Here is a 20,320-nt window from a genome sequence, read left to right as displayed (position 1 = left end):
CGGCGAACTCCATGATCGACGCCTGATCGGGTTCGATCGGAAGGGGTGCGGAAGGCTCGGAATCCGGAAAGGAGTCTGGCACCTTGGAGTAGTGAGCTTCGTGAAGGACAAGACTGGTGTTCGGCTCGATCTCCGTAGAGATTGCAGCCCCCGAGGCGATGTCCAGCCACCCGTCCTCAATCGGCGCGGTCGGCTCCGAGCTAAGGATCGGAGCGGACATCTGAGCGGCCTTCTGGGCACTGTCCGGCGGTAGAGCTAGATCGTGCCCATCGTGACAGTGCGGCGCGCTCGGCTGTGGCTCGAATCCGTCGAAGATCAAGTCTCCGCGGATGTACGCTGTGTAGTTCAAACTTCCAAATCTGACCTGATGGCCAGGGGTGTAGCTTTCGATCTGCTCCAGATGGCCAAGCGAATTGGCCCGCAGTGCAAAGCCGCTGAATACGAAGATCTGTCCGCGGAGAAAAGTCTCACCCTGGACCGCATCGTTCTTGATGATCGGAGAAGCCATCGGGCCTAAAGGTGATGACACAGAGGAACTCTCAATGAAAGCACCAATGTCGGTGTCAAAACCGGCGTTTCTCGGGTAGTGGGTACCGAACTGTGCGTCTAGGCGGATGGTTACAGGAGACAAGGGACACGATGCTTTTACCCAGGTTCGGGCCCTCTCGATGCAGGTAAAACCCTACTGCTGCTTGATTAATATTGATGATATGGGTAGTACAAGAGTAGATCTACCACGAGATCGGAGAGGCTAAATCCGAGAAGCTAGCCTATGGTATGATTGTTGTTCGTCCTACGGACTAAAACCCTCCGGTTTATATAGACACCAGAGAGGGCTAGGGTTACACAGAGTCGGTTACAATGGGAGGAGATCTACATATCGTATCGCCAAGCTTGCCTTCCACGCTAAGGAAAGTCCCATCTGGACACGGGACGAAGTCTTCAGTTGTATCTTCATAGTCCAGGAGTCCGGCCAAAGGTCATAGTCCGGTCATCCGGACACCCCCTAATTCAGGACTCGCTCAGTATCCCCTGAACCAGGCTTCAATGAGGACGAGTCCGGCGTGCAAATTGTCTTCGGCATTGCAAGGCGGGTTCCTCCTTCGAATACTTCATAGAAGATGTTGAATACAAGGATAGTGTCTGGCTCTGCAAAATAAGTTCCACATACCACCATAGAGAGAATAATATTTGTACAAATCTAATCTGCTGACGTATTCCGCAGCGTGACATCATGCCACGACCAAGCCTTTATTCGAGTCATTTTACGTCCCACCTCAGCGCGTTTAGGGAGGCGGTTTCCTTGGCACGTCTTGTCAAAGCAGAGATTGTGTCCCCTTATTCCGGGACTCTCATCAATACGGGCGTGGGTAAGCTAACCGCGCCATTAATCATGGCGCTTGGGCGATAAGCGAGTTTTACTAGGCTGGTGGGGGTACATAGTTTCGTCCGCCCATATAAGGGGATAAGGATCCACTCTTTCCATTTACGCCTTCTTCCTCTTTTGCTTATCCAATTCCCGCACTCGAGCTCCAGTGCCCAAGCCCACACTTCCCACCTCAAACTTCTCCAGCCATGTCCGAAGCGGGAGGCAGGTGGATGGCCTCCTCCGTCACGGAGAGGCACATCAAAAAGTTGAGGAAGGTCGGATACTTGTCTAACGACATTGCGCACCGGCTCCCAGATGAGGGGCAGCTCATCCCTACTCCCAGGCCCCTTGAGAGGGTGGTGTTCCTCCCCCATTTCCTCCGCGGACTAGGCTTCCCACTCCACCCATTTGTCCGGGGGCTCATGTTCTACTACGTCCTGGATTTCCACGATCTGGCCCCAAACTTCATCCTCAACATCTCGGCGTTTATCGTCGTGTGCGAGGTATTGCTCCGCATCAAGCCCCACTTCGGCTTATGGCTGAAGATCTTCAATGTCAAGCCGAAGGTAGTGGGCGGCCAGTAGGCGGAGTGTGGAGGTGCCATGGTGGGCTAGATGGCCAACGTCACATGGCTCGAGGGCTCCTTTGTGGAAACCATCAAAGGGTGGCAATCGGGGTGGTTCTACATCACCGAGCCGCATGACCCTGAATGGGCAGCGGCCCCCGAATTCCGATCGGGCATCCCCACACGGCTCACCTCATGGAAAGAGACGGGCCTATCATGGGGTAATTCGGCAGAGCTGACCGGACTCCAAACCTGCGTCAAAGACCTGATCGACAGGAAGGTTAAACTTGTCACTATGGTCCAGGTCATGATCTTCCGCCTGATCCTCCCGTGTCAACGACGGGCTATTAATTTGTGGGAATTCGACCCGGACCAGCACCAAACTTTGTCCAGGCTCTTCGACACAACGCACGAAGATGCCTGGAAGGTGCTTTTCAAGAGCTCCGAGGTTCACCCTCCCATTACCGAGGATCGCGGATTCTGCGTGAAGCGCCAAGCCAGCGAGGTAAGCTTAGTTTACCCATTACAGGGTACTTGTCTTTCATAGTTTGACTCTATGCCGGATCTAAGCTCCCATTCCTTTAACAGGACTGGCAGAAGAAGTCCGGCTCCTTTTCCCGAAGGCCCAGCAGACGCCCGCCTGCCGAAGCTGCTGGTTCCGGCACCTCACATGGTGCCGGAGAAGAAGGCCACGGGAACTCGAAAGAGTTCCCGGCGCCAGGTGGTGTCAGACTCATCGCCTGACGACCCCGAAGCGCACTCCCCCTCCGAAGACGAGGAGGAGAAAGAAGAAGCCTCTCCCCTTCCAATGGGGGGAGGAAAGAAAAGGAAGGCCTCCCCAACTGGGGAGGCCGGAGGGTCCAAGAAGGGGAAGACCCTTCTTCCGGACTACGCCTCCGACGCCGACGACAGCGGAGAGGAGTGGCCATCCAGGGCCAAGCCCCTGGCAAAATCGTAAGTATCCGGATACGAGAATAATTCATGCCGTTCCTTTATTGCACAGTACCTTCTGACGCCGAATATAATCATGCAGTCCGCCCAAGGCTCAGCTTGATGATTCGTCGAGAGGCTCCCTGGATTCGTCGGATGTGAATAGTCTTTCACTCCCGACTGCTACCTCCCCTCGCCCTACGGACGATGCCGAGGTGGAGTCCCAAAAGGGGCTAAGCCAGGAGGAGGTGGTCCTGGAGGTGCTGCAAGGCGACCTCCCAGACTCCAGGCCCAAAGGGGATAAAACCCTAGAGGGATCTAAGTCCGGCCCTGGGCCGGACACCGCACCGGAACCTTCAGTGGTTCCGGAGTCCGGCAGGCGTCCCCCTCGCAAGAAGGGCAAGCCTATGACGCCGGTTGCCTCCGTCCAACCGGAGGCACCGGACAATTTCCTGGAAGTGCTTAACGGTGCCTCCATCGACGAGGATCACCACACTATTATGAGTGCGGTGATCCAGAAGGTTCAGTCCGCCAAGAGCGGGCTGACAGAAGCCTGTGCCAGCCTTCTAACAGGCTTTGAGGTATGTATTTAAAACATGTAAAAATATTACCGCATAGACAGTAGCCCCTGATGGTCAGTTTGGTGTTCGGAAAGAAAAGCTGGACTGAGGGTCGAAAAAGATATACGAAGGAGTCTAACGTAAATATGTCAATATGGGAATGCAGGTTGTGCTGCTGACCTTTGCCGCACTGACTGCGGAGGTAGATGCATTGAAGCAGAGGCTCAAGCGGTCTGAGAATGAGCTCGGCCGTGCCAAGAAGCAGCTCGAGGACAAGGAAGGTAAGTAGTACCTTATGTAAGTATATAAAAATACCTGGTTGCAAATAGTGACAGGACCAACTTGAATGTTACAGGGGCCACAACCGAGGTGGTGACCCTGAAGGAAGCGATGTCCAAGGCCAAAGACAATGCGGCCGTAGAGCGCACCGAGCGAGAGAAACAAGAGGCGCAGGTGGCGGAGGTGCGGCAAGAGCTCAATGCTCTTGTGAAAAAACACAAGAGTTTAGAACTTGACTCCAAGACTCGAGGGTCCGAGCTTGCCTCGACACTTGAAAGCGCCAAATCTGCCAAGGTCGAAGACCAAAAAGCACTCCAGGAAATTGAGGCGATGAAGAAGATTGCGGCGGGTAAGGCATTCTTTATGCAAAGCAAGCATGTGAAGGTGAATTACTTGTTACTTACCCGAATCCGGAGCTCTCCAGGAGCATTCGCAGATCTGCCCCGTAGTGTGTCCGACGCTGCCGCATTCTACCAAGCCGAAGAAGGGAGCTCGACGGAGAAGGTGTTCTGGTCCCAGTATGCTGAGGCCAGACACCCGGTGCCCTTAAGCGACCAGCTGAAGCAGCTAGTCGAGCTCCATAAGGTAGCCGAACATGCCATGAAGGGCCTTATAGGCCGGCTGTGGCCTGGGAAAGTCCTGCCTGGGAGCTACTTTGGGCTGGTGAGGCGGCTGGTGGATGCCTGTCTGTGGCTTGAAGTCATCAAGCGCTCCATATGCATCAAAGGCTCCCGTAGGGCTCTTGCCCGTGCTAAAGTGCACTGAGGCAAGCTGGATGCTGAGAAGCTGGTGACAGAAGGGCCGCCGGAGTGGAAGGGGCATCGCAGGCCCGAGATGTATTATGAGGGCATCCTGAAGGGTGCCCGCCTTGTAGTGAACGAATGTTCCAAGGATTTAATTTTTGAGTAAACTCGCTCATGTTTATCCTGTGCGCTGAAAACTTGTTCATATGCGCTAAGCAACGCTTGTTGAATTTAAAATATTACCTTCTGTGCGGTCGTTTATTAAATCTAAGAGATGCAAGTCGTCGGCTTCTACCCCCATGCCACGAGTGCTGGGGTGTTCGGGATAAACCTGAGCGCTCTTGTTCCCGTTCTTGGGTCCTTCGAGGGAGGCGCTCAGCACAACGAACAAGGCAATCAGACTTATAATGCTTTATCACTCTCACTTAGCCATAGAATTCTATAATTTTAAATTTCGGCGAAGCCCCTAGTATTCGGAAGAGTGAGTTCGGGGCGCTATCCACGCCTAGGCCGGACAAAGCCAGCTCCTCGCTCTAAGCGGCATAAGTCTTTAGGGACTCGAAAAACCTCTCGAACAGCGACCGGCTCTCGCCCTATCACGACGGTCAGTTCTAGCTTTCTCTACTGAGGTGTTAACCCAGCTCAACTGGGTAACAATCGTAGTAGTTCTCCCAGCGCTACCTTAGCCGATATAGCGGAACGTAAGGTACCAAAACATGGGAGCCGGGAAAACCCAACTATTGACCCAAGACATGATTCGGAGCTGATGCATATAATGCTATAAGTTTGGGGTGCCGCACTCATGAGAGTGTTCGGTCTTCTCACACCGTATTCTGGGGTACTTAAGCCCCTGGTGTATTGGCTGTACCAAAGTGTACGTTTGCATAATGTCATAACTGAACATATTTACATAAAAAATGAATGCAATAATAGACAAGAGCTATATATTGTTTATTAAAGGGCTGCTATGAAAGCAGAACAATACAAATTGTGCGATAAGCAAGAGATGGGATAATTTTACATGTCCCTCTCTAGGGGCAAGCTGCGAGACTTTAAGTAAGACAGGTATTTAGCTCGTTATAGAGACCACCTAGACATTCGACGTAGCTTGCTGCCTCCCTGGCTGTTGGATCGTGTGTTTGGGGATTGTTCTGCCGGACAGGCCTTCCAAAGAGTGGAGTCATTAAAGTAAGAAAAAAATGACAAAATCGGGAGCCCCTAGTGCGGTTGAGCCGCATTTTGGGTGTGCCGTGGTTGTGCCCCTCCCCTTATGCCCATGGTATTTCCAGAGCATAATTATGAACGTGTGGTACTGGTTTCACAATTTCGCGAGGGCTGGGGTTGGGGCCGCACTGCTACGCTTGCTCGGAACGTGCCAGACGGTCTTGTTGTGGGTTACTTCAGGTGCGCTTGACGGTGTCCTGACGTTTAACAGCCGGACTGGAGAATTGCCTTGAGAGGCTACTTTGTATTTCCACCGCGAGGGCTGCCGTGTGCTTCTCTGTTCAGAGAGAGCGTTCGGTGTTTCCATTGGCTGTAATGACTCCTCGAGGGCCTGTCATGTTGAGCTTGACGTATGCGTAGTGCGGCACCGCATTGAACTTTGCAAATGCGGTTCGCCCGAGCTGGGCGTGATAGCCACTGCGGAACGGGACTATGTCGAAGATTAACTCCTCGCTTCGGAAATTATCCGGGGATCCGAAGACCACTTCGACTGTAACTGAGCCTGTGCTGGCCTCTACACCTGGTATGACGCCTTTAAAGGTCGTCTTTGTGGGTTTAATCCTTGAGGGATCTATGCCCATTTTTCACACTGTATCCTGATAAAGCAGGTTCGGGCTGCTGCCACCGTCCATGAGGACTCTAGTGAGGTGAAATCTGTCAATGATTGGGTCTAGAACCAATGCGGCGAATCCACCGTGACGGACGCTAGTGGGGTGGTCCCTTTGATCAAAGGTGATCGGGCAGGAGGACCATGGGTTGAACTTTGGGGCAACTGGCTCTAACGCATATATGTCCCTGAGTGCATGCTTCCGCTCCCTTTTGGGGATGTGGGTTGCGTATATCATGTTCACTGTCCGCACTTGTGGGGGAAAACCCTTCTGTCCTCTATTGTTCGGCGGCCGGGGCTCCTCCTCGTCATCGTTATGAAGCCCCTTGTCTCTGTTTTCGGCACTTAACTTGCCTGCCTGCTTGAACACCCAACAATCCCTGTTGGTGTGATTGGCTAGTTGTTTGGGGGTGCCATGTATCTGGCACGAGCGATCGAGTATCCGATCTGAACTGGACGGGCCCAGAGTATTTCTTTTGAATGGCTTTTTCCGCTGACTGGGTTTAGAGCCTCTGAGTCCGGCATTAACTGCCGTATCCTCAGTATTGTCGCCGTTAATGCGGCGCTTGTGCTTGTTGCAATGCGACCTGCCATTGTTGTCCTTGGTATCCGAATTACTAGGGCTCTTGGTCATGTTATTGCTACGAACTAGCCCATTGTCTTCTCCCGCGCAAAAGCAGGTCATGAGTGTCGTGAGGGCTGCCATGGATTTCGGCTTTTCCTGTCCTAGGTGTCGGGTAAGCCATTCGTCACGGATGTTATGTTTGAAGGCTGCATGGGCCTCTGCATCCGGACAGTCGACGATTTGATTTTTCTTGGTTAGGAACCGTGTCCAGAATTGTCTGGCCGATTCCTCTGGCTGTTGAATTATGTGGCTTAGGTCATCGGTGTCTGGTGGTCGCACATAGGTGCCCTGGAAATTGTCAAGGAATGCGGCTTCCAGGTCCTCCCAGCAACCGATTGACTCTGCTGGCAAGCTGTTAAGCCAATGCCGAGCTGGTCCTTTAAGCTTGAGTGGGAGGTATTTTATAGCATGTAGATCATCACCGCGGGCCATGTGGATATGAAGGAGATAATCTTCTATCCATACCGCAGGATCTGTTGTGCCATCGTATGATTCGATGTTGACGGGTTTAAACCCCTCGGGGATTTGATGATCCATTACTTCATCTGTGAAGCATAGTGGGTGTGCGGCGCCTCTGTACTAGGCTATATCACGACATAGCCCAGATGAGCTTTGTCTGATGTGTTCGGCCTGGCCGTATTTGCCATATCCGGCGTGAAGGTTATCGTCACGTGTCGTGGGGCGCCCACGCGATCCGTAGATCGATCTTGTTTGCCTTGCCTTGTCCTCCAATATGTCTCGCAGGTCTGGCGCCTTTCCCCGTGTCTTGTTTTTTTTTGAGCGGCGCTAGGGTGCGGCTTGAATTGATGGCCGAGAGGCCTCTCTGTCACGGCCACGGGGTGGCCGGTCAGCCGGGTCATACGCTGGTGATGTAGGTTTAGTTGCTTCCTCCTCTAATCGGGGTAGCAACCTGCGCTTTGGGTAGCTCTTGGAGGGGCGTTCGAGTTCGTACTCTTCGGCAGCAAGGACTTCAGTCCATCTGTCGGCTAGCAAGTCTTGGTCAGCTCTAAGCTGCTGCTGTTTTTTCTTGAGGCTTCTTGCCGTGGCCATAAGCCTACGTTTGAAACGCTCTTGTTCGACGGGATCCTCAGGCACGACAAATTCATCATCGTCGAGGCTTGCCTCATTTTCGGAGGGAGGCATGTAATTATCATCCTCGACCTCCCTATCTGCCGCTCTCTCATGAGGGCTGGCTTCTCCATCCTCCTGTGCTAAATCCTGCTGGAGGGGGTTGCCTTCGGCATTGTCCGGGGTGTTGTTATCTCCCGTGCCAGAATCACTGTTTTTGCTTTGGTGGGATTTAGAGCGGCGCCGCTGACGCTGACGCTTAGGCTATTTCTTGGAGGGGTCATCCTCCGTTGTTCCATCGCCGTTCCCTTCTTTTGGGGTGTCCACCATGTATATGTCGTATGATGAGGTGGCTTTCCAGTGCCCTATAGGCGCTGGTTCTTGGTCGTCTCCTTCATCGACGTCCATATCGTCGATGTCTTCGGAGTCGAAGTCGAGCATGTTGGTTAAATCATCGACAGTGGGTATGAAGTGGGTGGTGGGTGGGCTTCGAATTTCTTCGTCGTCCGCATCCCAACCTTGCTGGCCATAGTCCGGCCAGGGCTCTCCTGATAAAGAGAGAGACTGTAGTGAATTCAGGATGTCGCCAAAGGGCGAGTGTTGAAAGATGTCCACGGCGGCGAACTCCATGATCGGCGCCCGATCGGGTTCGATCAGCAGGGGTGCGGAAGGCTCGGAATCTGGAAAGGAGTTCGGCACCTTGGAGTCGCGAGCTTCGCGATGGACAAGACTGGTGTTTGGCTCGATCGCCATAGAGATTGCAGCCCGCGAGGCGGTGTCCAGCCACCCGTCCTCGGCTCCGAGCTAAGGGTCGGAGCGGACACCTGAGCGGCCTTCTGGGCACTGTCCGGCGGGAGAGCTAGATCATGCCCATCGTGGCAGTGCGGCGCGCTCGGCTGTGGCTCGAATCCGTCGAAGATCAAGTCTCTGTGGATGTCCGCTGTGTAGTTCAAACTTCCAAATCTGACCTGATGGCCAGGGGCGTAGCTTTCGATCTACTCCAGATGGCCAAGCGAATTGGCCCGCAGTGCAAAGCTGCCGAATACGAAGATCTGTCCGGGGAGAACAGTCTCACCCTGGACCGCATCGTTGTTGATGATCGGAGAAGCCATCGGGCCTAAAGGTGACGACACAGAGGAACTCTCAATGAAAGCACCAATGTCGGTGTCAAAACTGGCGGATCTCGGGTAGGGGGTCCCGAACTGTGCGTCTAGGCGGATGGTAACAGGAGACAAGGGACACGATGTTTTTACCCAGGTTCGGGCCCTCTCGATGGAGGTAAAACCCTACTCCTGCTTGATTAATATTGATGATATGGGTAGTACAAGAGTAGATCTACCACAGATCAGAGAGGCTAAACCCTAGAAGCTAGCCTATGGTATGATTGTTGTTCGTCCTACGGACTACAACCCTCCGGTTTATATAGACACCGGAGAGGGCTAGGGTTACACAGAGTTAGCTACAATGGGAGGAGATCTACATATCGTATCGCCAAGCTTGCCTTCCATGCCAAGGAAAGTCCCATCCGGACACGGGACGAAGTCTTCAGTTGTATCTTCATAGTCCAGGAGTCCGGCCAAAGGTCATAGTCCGGTCATCCGGATGCCCCCTAATCCAGGACTCACTCAGACGTGTCGGCCGACGCCCGAGCGCAGCGATCGGGGCTATGGACAAGGAGGAGGAAGAGGTGGAGGACGATAGGACGACCGTTGCCCTCGCCAAGGGTGGCGTGACCGGCCTCGCAAGGACCGCTGGCAGGACCCGCCTCGCGAGGGGGCTTGGAGGGATCTGCCTCATGAGGATCGCCCGCAAGGGAACGCAGGTCTTCCCCCTCTGCCACCACCACCAAGAAGGAATGAAGGCCATCATCAGGACAAGGGGGCTAGGGGCTTCCAGGAGCCGCGTGCTATCGCTTGCATCTTGGGCGGTGCCCAGGCCCCGGCCTCTCAGCGCATCTTCAAGTAGTTTGCTCGCGAGGTGAATGTAGTCCCCCCCCAAGCTCGACGCCGCACGCCCTCTCAGGTGGTCCACATGTGCCATCACGTTCAGCTCAGCGGATCAACTCAAGTGTGCATCGACAGCCGGTATCCTCCCAATGCTCTGTTCCCCAGTTATTAGCAATGTGCAAGTCACCAGGACCCTCATCGATAGCGGCGCAGGACTCAACGTTCTGTTCGTCAAGACGTTCAACAATCTCCAAGTGCCATATGATCAGCTTCAGCCAACCAAGCCTTCCTCAGGAGTCACTGATGGTTCCACCACCCCAATAGGGCAGGTCCGCCTCCCTGTTACCTTTGGACAGCACAAGAACTACCGTACCGAGCTCATCGACTTCGACGTTGCCCACATCCTCCTGTCATACAATGCCATCCTCGGGTATCCAGCCCTGGCCAAGTTCATGGCAGTGACTCACCATGGTTACAATGTCCTCAAGATGCCGGGAAGCGGCGGAGTCATCATAGTCCTCTGTGAAGAGAAGGATGCAGTGTGCACTCTCGAGCGTGCCTTCCAAGCCGCATCAGTCGAGGACCCAGACAACAAGAGTGGGAATCTTCCCGAGGCAGCTCCCAAGAAGAAGAAGACATCACCTAGCTCAAGGCCTCAGGAGGCAGGCACCTCTGGTGGCACTGCGCCAAGATCCGCGCCCTTCCAAGGGGTGCCTCCCTCCATCACATAGGAAGGCACGCCCGGTGCCTTCCTCGGGGAAGGCTAGGGGGCTCTCTCCTGGAGGGCCACTGACTTTGCCAAGATCACGAGGGAGGCGCTCGGGCACCACTTGGTGGCGTGCGCTTCATGGCACGTTTCCCTCAGGAAGGCACGAGGCAAGGAGGGCCCAACCCTCAGGAGTTCGTCAACAAGGTCACTCAGGATCTGCAAGAATCAAGAGTCATGCGCGGCAGCCGCCGCCTACCCGGTGTAGCTCCCCATCCAGGCGAGGATTGCGGGCTGCGCATCTGCATCGACTACCCAGGGCTCAATCGAGTCGCGTCTCAGGGGAGTTACTGGCCTTCGCGCGTGGGACGTTGCGAGGGTCCACCTCACAGCTATGTTCGCATGCCTTTCGGCCTGCCGAACGCGGCTGCTGCTCATCAGCGCCTAATGAGGAGCACCCTGGAGGCCCAGGTGGCCAGGCACCACGCGTTCTTGGAGGAGATGGAGATGGACCTCGAGGAGCCGCCCGGACCTCTGGGGCCTCCTGGGCTCAAGGCTCCGAGAGCTCGTGAGGATTGGCTTCTTCACCGCGTGTCGTCAGCTACTCCAACACTCGCTCTGCAATGATATCAGGTGACATCTTGCAAGTTCCATTTCAGCTGGGAGCACCCCCAGGGCTGCATTATTCCCAGGTTGCGTGGGTCTGTCCCTGCGGCATGTATCTCTCTTGCTTATGTATTTAGTTTACCTTGCTGGGGGCGCCCCTTGGACTGCATCATCCCCAAGCCGCTCAGGCCTGAGCCAGTGGCATGTATCTTTCCCGCATCTATCTAAGTTGGTTTGCCTTGCATACTTGACCTGCATATGATTATCGTCCGCTGCCTACCACAAGCCTTTTCTCCCTCATGCAAATCACTTGCACGTTAAAAGGGGGGCGCCTGAGCATCGCGACTCAGGAGCTCTTACTGGCTCTCTAGCCCTCACCCCCTGGCCTTGTCCACATCATCGTGACCTGGCATACCAGCGGCGGCTGAGCTTGCTCGAGGGCTAGGACCCGAGGATGTAGGGCATTTGCATCTAACCATCATGCAGGAACGTATCACCATCAAAGGCCCAGAGCCAGGCGCAACCCGCCTTGAGATAGGGCCCCGTGAGTCCCGCGCTGGCTCACGGGTGCCCAGATACACCTCGTCTAGCCCTAACGTGTCGGCCACGTGTCAGGGTGGGGCTGTACACGCCCCGGGGGATCCTCCCGGAGGGGGGACCCCTCCCATGTACCTGTGGAAGCACCATGCTCCGCGCTGGCTAACGACACTGCCGAGGAGCGGCTATGCCCGTACACATACGGAAGTGCTATGCTCCGCCCTGGTGATAAACAACTTAGGGCGGCCCACGGCTGTATCAACCTCAGGGAGCCCAGAGCTCAGTGCCTGGCCTCATCGCAACGCCTCCCCTCGGGAGCTCCGCGCGAGGGGGCTGGACACGGGGGCTACGCCTGAGTCACGCCCGAGCGCATGCCACCTATCCAGGTCCCTCGTACCTGGTCATCCCACGCCCCTCCCCGAGCAGAGCCAAGGTATGAAGACCGTTTGAGCGTCAAGGGGGGCTCCTGAGCATCGCGACTCAGGAGCCTAACTAGTAACGTAGCCCCTCACTCCTTAGTTCCGAAAGGCTAACGGCGGTTGAGGTATGAGCGGGGCCGGGCCCTGCCGACGTAGAACGACAAATCTACTCCTACACCCGTCCCCATTTGCTGTTTGTGCGTCAAGGGGGACTCCTGAGCATCGCGACTCAGGAGCCTAACTTTCCACGTAGCCCCTCACTCCTTAGTCCCGTCCTGGTGATCCGGCCGGGGCTAACGGCGGCTGAGGTATGCGCGGCGCCGGGCCCTGCCTACGTAGAACACAAAGCAAATAGGAAGGAAACCGCAAAATCTCAGAAATTCAGAAGCAAATATTACAGACCATAAATTGTTCTCATGATACCAAACACAAGTTTAAACGCCTCCATGAGGCACGGTACATGTTGCTGGAATTGGAGCAGGAAAGAAGCAGCGAGGAGATCACCCTTGGGCAGCGCCGCCGCTCGTGGTGGGGTTGCGCTTGTCAGCTCCACCTTCCGAGGCCACGGAGCCAGCAGCACCTCACTTGGGCGTGGTGTTGAAGGCGCAGAACTTTGCCAGCAAGGCCTTCGCTCGGCCCTTCACGGCCTCAGCAGCAGCGGTGGAGTACTGGACATCCAGAGGCTCCAGCAGGTCGTCAAGATTGGTGTCGGTGTTGCGGAGGTAAACGTGGCTGAGGATCCGCGTCAGCACTGCAGAGGAAAGGACGTGAGCTTCAACCTCGGCCATAGGGCCAATGCCGGTCACGACCTCCTCAAGCGCCTCGACCAGGAAGGGAAGTAGCTTGGCGGGGCCTTCCGTGGCTCCAGCCAGCGACTTCTCCAGACCATCTTCATAAAGTGTCTTTAGCGCCTTGCGAGATCTCACCTCATAGTCCGTGAAGGCCGCGCGGTCCTCAGCCAGGACTTTCGCCTTGGCGTCCAGATCAACCCTCTCCACCTTCAGCGTCTGCTCCAGTGTCTCCAGTCGGCCGCGATCAGCTGAGAGTTGAGCGTCGCGATCCCTGACGGCAGCCTCCCGAGCCTTCATCTCCTCCTCCTTCTCCTGACGATCACGAACCTCCTTGGCAAGCTCATCACGCAAGCCTCGCAGCTCGTCCTCCAGCGCCTTGCAGTGGCCCCCTGTAGGACCTTGAGAAGAAGTAAGTAAGTCTAGAGGGGGGTGATTAGACTACTTGACCAATTAAAAACTTAACCTTTTTTCCAATTTTAGTGTATGCCAGATTTTAGCAATTTTAGCACAAGTCAAACAATCTTCACACAATTCAAGCAAGCATGCAAAGGAGTATATGAGCAGCGGAAAGTAAAGCATGCAACTTGCAAGAATGTAAAGGGAAGGGTTTGGAGATTTCAAACGCAATTTGGAGACACGGTGATTTTTGATCCGTGGCTCCGATAGTTGGTGCTATCGTACATCCACGTTGATGGAGACTTCAACCCACGAAGGGTAACGGATGCGCGAGTCCATGGAGGGCTCCACCCAAAAGGGTCCATGAAGAAGCAACCTTGTCTATCCCACCATGGCCGTCGCCCACGAAGGACTTTCCACTCTAGCGGTAGATCTTCACGAAGCACGCGATCTCCTTGCCCTTACAAACTCCTTGTTTCAACTCCACAATCTTGTCGGAGGCTCCCAAGTGACACCTAGCCAATCTAGGAGACACCACTCTCCAAGAAGTAACAGATGGTGTGTTGATGATGAACTCCTTGATCTTGTGCTTCAAGTGATAGTCTCCGCAACACTCAACTCTCTCTCTTAGGATTTGGATCTAGTGGAAAGAAGATTTCAGTGGAAAGCAACTTGGGGAAGGCTAGAGATCAAGATTCATATGGTAGGAATGGAATATCTTGGCCTCAACACATGAGTAGGTAGTTCCCTCTTCAGAAATGGTAAGTTGGAAGTGTAGGTTTGTTCTGATGGCTCTCTCCACAAATGAAGAGGAGGTGGAGGGGTATATATAGCCTCCACACAAAATCTAACCATTACACACAATTTAATAATCTCGATGGGACCTAATCAACAAACTCGGTCAGACCGATTTAGTAAACAATGTGACCATTAGGAATTTCGGTGGGACCAAAATGCAACTCGGTAGGACCAATATGGTTAGGGTTAGGGCATAACGTAATCTCGGTGATACTGATTACTCAAACTCGGTGGGACCGATTTTGGTAATTAGCTAACCAGAGAGTTGGTCAGGCAAACTCGGTGGGACAGATTACTCAAACTCGGTGGGACTGATTTTGGTAATAAGTTAACCAGAGAGTTTGCATTGTAATCTCGGTAGTACCGATTGCTCAAACTCGGTAAGACCGATTTTGATCATGGACATACACAGAGAGATTACAATCCCATCTCGGTGAGACTGAGATCCCTATCGGTGAAACCGATTTGCCTAGGGTTTGTGGTAGTGGCTATGACATCTGAACTTGGTGGCGCCGGAAAGAAAGAATCAGTGGGCCGAGTTGGAGTTTAGGTTTAGGTCATATGTGTGGATGTGGGAAAGTAGTTGAGGGTTTTTGGAGCATATCACTAAGCACCGTGGAGCAAGAAACTCATTAAGCAACACCTCATCCCTCCTTGATAGTATTGGCTTTTCCTATAGACTCAATGTGATCTTGGATCACTAAAATACAAAATGAAGAGTCTTGATCTTGAAGCTTGAGCCAATCCTTTGTCGTTAGCATCTTGAGGGAGTTCCACATCCTTTAGTCCATGCCACTCCATTGTTGAACTTGTTTGAAATATACTAGATAAAAGTGTTAGTCCAACAAGAGATATGTTGACATTAATTACCAAAGCCACCTAGGGAGCACTTGTGCTTTCAATCTCCCCCTTTTTGGTAATTGATGGCAACATACATCAAAGCTTTAGATAAAGATATAGAGTATAGCAAGTAAAGCTTTGGAAAGAGATGTAACAAGCATAGCCCCCCCTACATGTATGCAATCATGTGAATATGGAATGTAGAAGCATGTGAATGGATGAACATGACAGAGTAAGCAATGTGTTACATGTATCTTGGCCATATGCATCAGAGCAAAGAATATTAAAATAGATACCTTCATGCTCATGAGTCCTTCTTGCAAATAGTATGTACATCAGCAAGAATTTCTCATACACATGATTGTGATGCATATACTTACATTGTGGTCTTGAGTCAACTTAGGATGGAATGAACCTGCGTAAACAAGGTTAGATAACACAGATACACCTACTAGCCAGAGCAAATGGAAAGAACCACAAGAATACCAAGACTGGGATGACATGTAGAGAGTGAGTGCTAAGTACCACATTGGATTAGACATGTCCCCAACGGTAAAGATATGCAATGAAATTAAATGATTTCTTTCCCTTAGGTGTCTTGCTCCCCCTGAATCTAGCATGGGATACTGGGAGAAGATAGGGAACGGAAAATCAGAGCTAAAAGATATACATAAACAAAGCTAATGAAATAAGCACATATGAACATGTCTTTCCCCTCAAGAAGACCTGTGGCATCTCTCCTCTTGAATACCAAGCATCTGGGATTCCTTGAGAAATACTCTTTTCTTGAGTATTCTCTCCCCCTGGAGATCTCTCTCTCCCCCTGTGGAAGTGATAATCTCTCTCTCTTTGGAACTGGTAAGCTTTGATGTGATCTCTCTCTCCCCCTTTGACATCAATTTCCAAGAAGGGCCTTCTGGAATTTGTTGTGAATGGGTTTGGTCCTTGAGTCACAGTACAAAGAACTGATAAAAATATGATGCTTGTAGAGGACAAGATTCATTGAGTGGAGATGGAACGGAAGATAAAGGATGAATAAGTGGCAAAATGTTTTTCCTGTGGTGAAATCGGTGGCACCGAGTGGTATGCTTCGGTTGCACCGAGAGGATTTGGTTGGACCAAAAACAACAAATCGGTGAAACCGAGTTCATCGCATGGAAAACACTTGTCACCTCAGCTCACTAGACTAGTAAGATCTCACAATGATTTCCAAGGAATTAACTAAACGATATGCAATGAATTGGATGCTGGAAATGCGGAGCAAACAAAGAAAGAAGAAATCTAGATGAAGTTTTTTTGAAAGGGGAAACAAACAAGCATGGGACAAATGCAAGAGCACAGAAAAGAACACGAGAAAACTTCATCTAGAAATGGTCGGCGACAAAGTCACCTATGTTAGAGTATATTGACTTAGGAGTCAAGTGAGATCACTTGATCATAGGTCATACTCATCGTTTAAGCTCAAAACGGGGTTACCATTTTTCGTTTAAGCATCTTGATGTATTCACATCTTGTCGAGTGACTTTAACTCATGTCTCAGAGTAAAGCTTCTCTAAGATGGAATGACATACCTTGGGTGGTGGTGTTGATCATGTAGTTGAACTTGTGTGGGTTGCTCAACGTTGATGTAACTCATCAAGAGTTGGGAGCACCACTTGGAATTTGAGTTCATTTACCTACATAGGTTAGTTCTTGCAAGGAAGAGCACTTGTATATCCAAAATAACAATCATGAATTTTAACATAGAATTTGTCAAAGGATATGTGAATGAATTTTCCTTCCTTGTCTTCAACCACCATTATGTAGAACCTTAGGAGATGTTGAGATTGCTCAATATGTGATTGTGTTGCAATCTCATAGATTTAGAATCCTCCAAATTCCTACAAAATTTAGATAACATGCAAGGTGCAAATATATCCAAGACATAAGATTATCATCATAAGAGAAATATCAAGGATTAGTCATAAGCTCATGTCTTGGATGTATCCAATGGAGTTTCTACTCCAAGTTTGAAGCATCAATGATGTTCAATTCTCCTCTCAACCTGCAAAACACTTTCTCATCAAGAGATTTAGTGAAAATATCTGCTAATTGTTTTTCGGTGCAAACATGCTTAAGATCAATGTCACCCTTAGCAACATGCTCTCGAATGAAATGATGACGAACTTCAATATGCTTAGTTCGAGAATGTTGCACGGGATTATGACCAATTTTGATACCACTTTCATCGTCACAAAGCAATGGAACATGTTTCACATATATCCCATAATCTTTAAGAGTTTGTGTCATCCAAAGTAATTGAGCACAACATGAACCAGCGGCAATGTATTCCGCTTTGGCGGTAGATAAGGATACCGAGTTTTGTTTCTTGGAAGACCAAGACACAAGAGATCTACCAAGAAATTGACAAGTACCCGAAGTGTACTTTCTATCAACCTTGTTTCCGGCATAGTCCGAGTCGGAGTAGCCAACAAGATCAAAAGAGGCCCTCTTAGGATACCAAATTCCAAAATTTGGCGTATGTATTAAGTATCTCACTATCCTTTTCACGGCCTTAAGATGACATTCTTTAGGAGCAGCTTGATATCTTGCACACATGCACACACTTAGCATAATATCGGGACATGAAGCACATAGGTATAACAATGAACCAATCATAGAGTGATAAACCTTTTGATCAACCGGTTCACCATCTATGGTCAAATCAAAATGTCCACTAGTAGGCATGGGAGTAGACATACCTTTGGATTCTTGCATATTGAACTTCTTGAATAAGTCCTTAGTGTACTTAGTTTGCTTGATTTGCAACCCAAGAAAGAATTTGAGTTCACTCATCATTGACATCTCAAACTTCTCCGACATTAGCTTTCCAAACTTCTCACTAAAATGAGGGTTAGTTGATCCAAATATAATATCATCAACATAAATTTGGCATACAAATAATTCTCCATTAACCCTTTTAGTAAAAAGTGTAGAATCAATTTTTCCAATTTCAAATCCTTTTCAAGAAGAAACTTAGTCAAGCATTTATACCAAGCTCTAGGAGCTTGTTTAAGACCATAAAGAGCTTTGCGAAGTTTATAGACATGATTGGGTTTCTTTGGATTGATAAAGCCGGGAGGTTGTTTAACATAAACTTCCTCCTCTATTTCACCATTTAGAAAAGAACTTTTAATGTCCATTTGGTACAAGGTGATATCATGATGATTAGCATAGGCAAGTAAGATGCGAATGGACTCAAGTATAGCAACGGGAGCATAAGTCTCGCCATAGTCCATACCTTCTACTTGTGTGTAGCCTTGGGTGACGAGACGTGCTTTGTTGTGAACTACTTGTCCATCTTCATCTTGCTTGTTGCGAAACACCCATTTGGTACCGATGATGTTGTGGTTGTTGTCGGGCTTCTCAACCAATGTCCAAACTTGATTTCTCTCAAAGTTGTGTAGCTCTTCATGCATAGCATTTATCCAATCCGGATATTCCAATGCTTCTTCGACCTTCATAGGTTCAATGCTAGAGATGAATGAATATTTTTCACAAAAGTTAGCTAAATGAGTTTTAGAGCGAGTGATTCTCCCAGTTTGAATATCATTGTAGATTTGCTCGACGGGATGGTCTTTAGCAATTCTTGCTCGAACTCGTGAAAGCTTTTGCTTGGGTCTTGGTTGAACATCTTCTTCATCTTGTTCTTCTTCTTGTCCTTCTTCATTGTTGGCATTGTCGTTCTCTTGTCGTGGTGGAGAAGGAGGTTGTTGACGTTCTTGATGTACTTCCTCGTTTTCTTCATCTTGGTGTGTCCCACTTGTGGATGCTTCCGTATCAACTCTTGGTTCACCTTGTCGTGAAGTAGAAGCTTCCACTTGGACGGACGAGGTACTCTCCTTCACCTCCGTTGGACGAATCTTGCCAATAGACAAGTCTTGGATTGCTTCCGAGGGGTCTTTGTCTCCTACATCAATTGGCAATTGCTCTACTTGCGAGCCGTTAGATTCATCAAACTTCACATCTACCGTATCTTCAACCTTTCGGGTGAAATTGTTGTATACATGATAAGTGTGAGAGTTTGAGCCATAACCAAGTAGGAAACCTTCATGAGACTTAGGAGCAAGTTTAGAACGACGATGCTTATCAAGAATGTAGCACTTTGAGCCGAATACTCGAAAGTATCCAACTTGGGGTTTGTTACCGGTGAGAAGCTCGTATGCCGTCTTGCCTATTAGCTTCTGAAGATACAAGCGATTTGTTGCATGACAAGCTGTCTCAACCGCTTCTGCCCAAAAGTGTTTCGGCGTCTTGTACTCATCAAGCATCGTTCTCGCCATTTCGTTGAGCGTCCGGTTCTTCCTCTCAACAACTCCATTTTGTTGAGGTGTGTACGTAGCCGAGGACTCATGTGAAATCCCTTCTTTGTCAAGAAAGGTGTCCACATTTGCGTTCTTGAACTCCGTTCCATTGTCACTCGAACCTTCTTGATCTTCACTTCAAACTGATTTTGAGCCTTCCTGGCGAAGTTTTTGAAGATCTTTTGGGCCTGCGATTTGTCATCAAGAGAGAACACCCACGTAAATCTTGAAAAATCATCAACTATAACTAGACCAAAAGAATTTCCACCGAGACTTTTGTAAGCGTTGGGACCAAAGAGATCCATGTGAAGTAGCTCAAGTGGCCTCCTTGTGGTCATGATGTTCTTCACGGGATGCCTTCCTCCAACCTGTTTACCTGCTTGACAAGCACTGCAAAGTCTATCCTTATCAAATATGACATCATTAACACCAAGGATATGATTTCCTTTAATAAGCTTGTCAAGGTTTCTCATGCCAACGTGACCTAGTCGTCTATGCCATAACTAACCTTTAGAGGATTTAGCAATGAAGCAAGTTCTAGGTTGAGCCTTTTTAGAGAAATCAACTATGTAAAGATCACCTCTACGTATACCGGTAAAGACCATTTTATCATTGTCTCGACAAAACACTTGGCAATCTACTTTAGTAAATAGGACATTGAAACCAAAATCGGCAAGTCTGGATACTGAAAGTAAGTTGTAGCCAAGAGATTCAACGAGCATAACATTCTGAATTGAGCTATCATGTGAGATGGCCACCTTACCGAGGCCAACCACCTTACCCTTTGAGTTGTCACCGAAAGTGACATACTTTCGAGGACTACCATTTTCAGCAAGCTCACGAAACATGTCTTTATCTCCGGTCATGTGATCGGTACATCCACTATCAAGAACCCATTCCTTTCCTCCAGCCATATATCCCCGAAGATTTGCCATAAGACCAAAGTTTCTCATTGCATCATCGAGATC

This window comes from Triticum dicoccoides, chromosome 7B (assembly GCF_002162155.2).
Source record: "Triticum dicoccoides isolate Atlit2015 ecotype Zavitan chromosome 7B, WEW_v2.0, whole genome shotgun sequence".
Taxonomy (NCBI): Eukaryota; Viridiplantae; Streptophyta; class Magnoliopsida; order Poales; family Poaceae; genus Triticum; species Triticum dicoccoides.
This window is presented reverse-complemented; position numbering follows the sequence as displayed.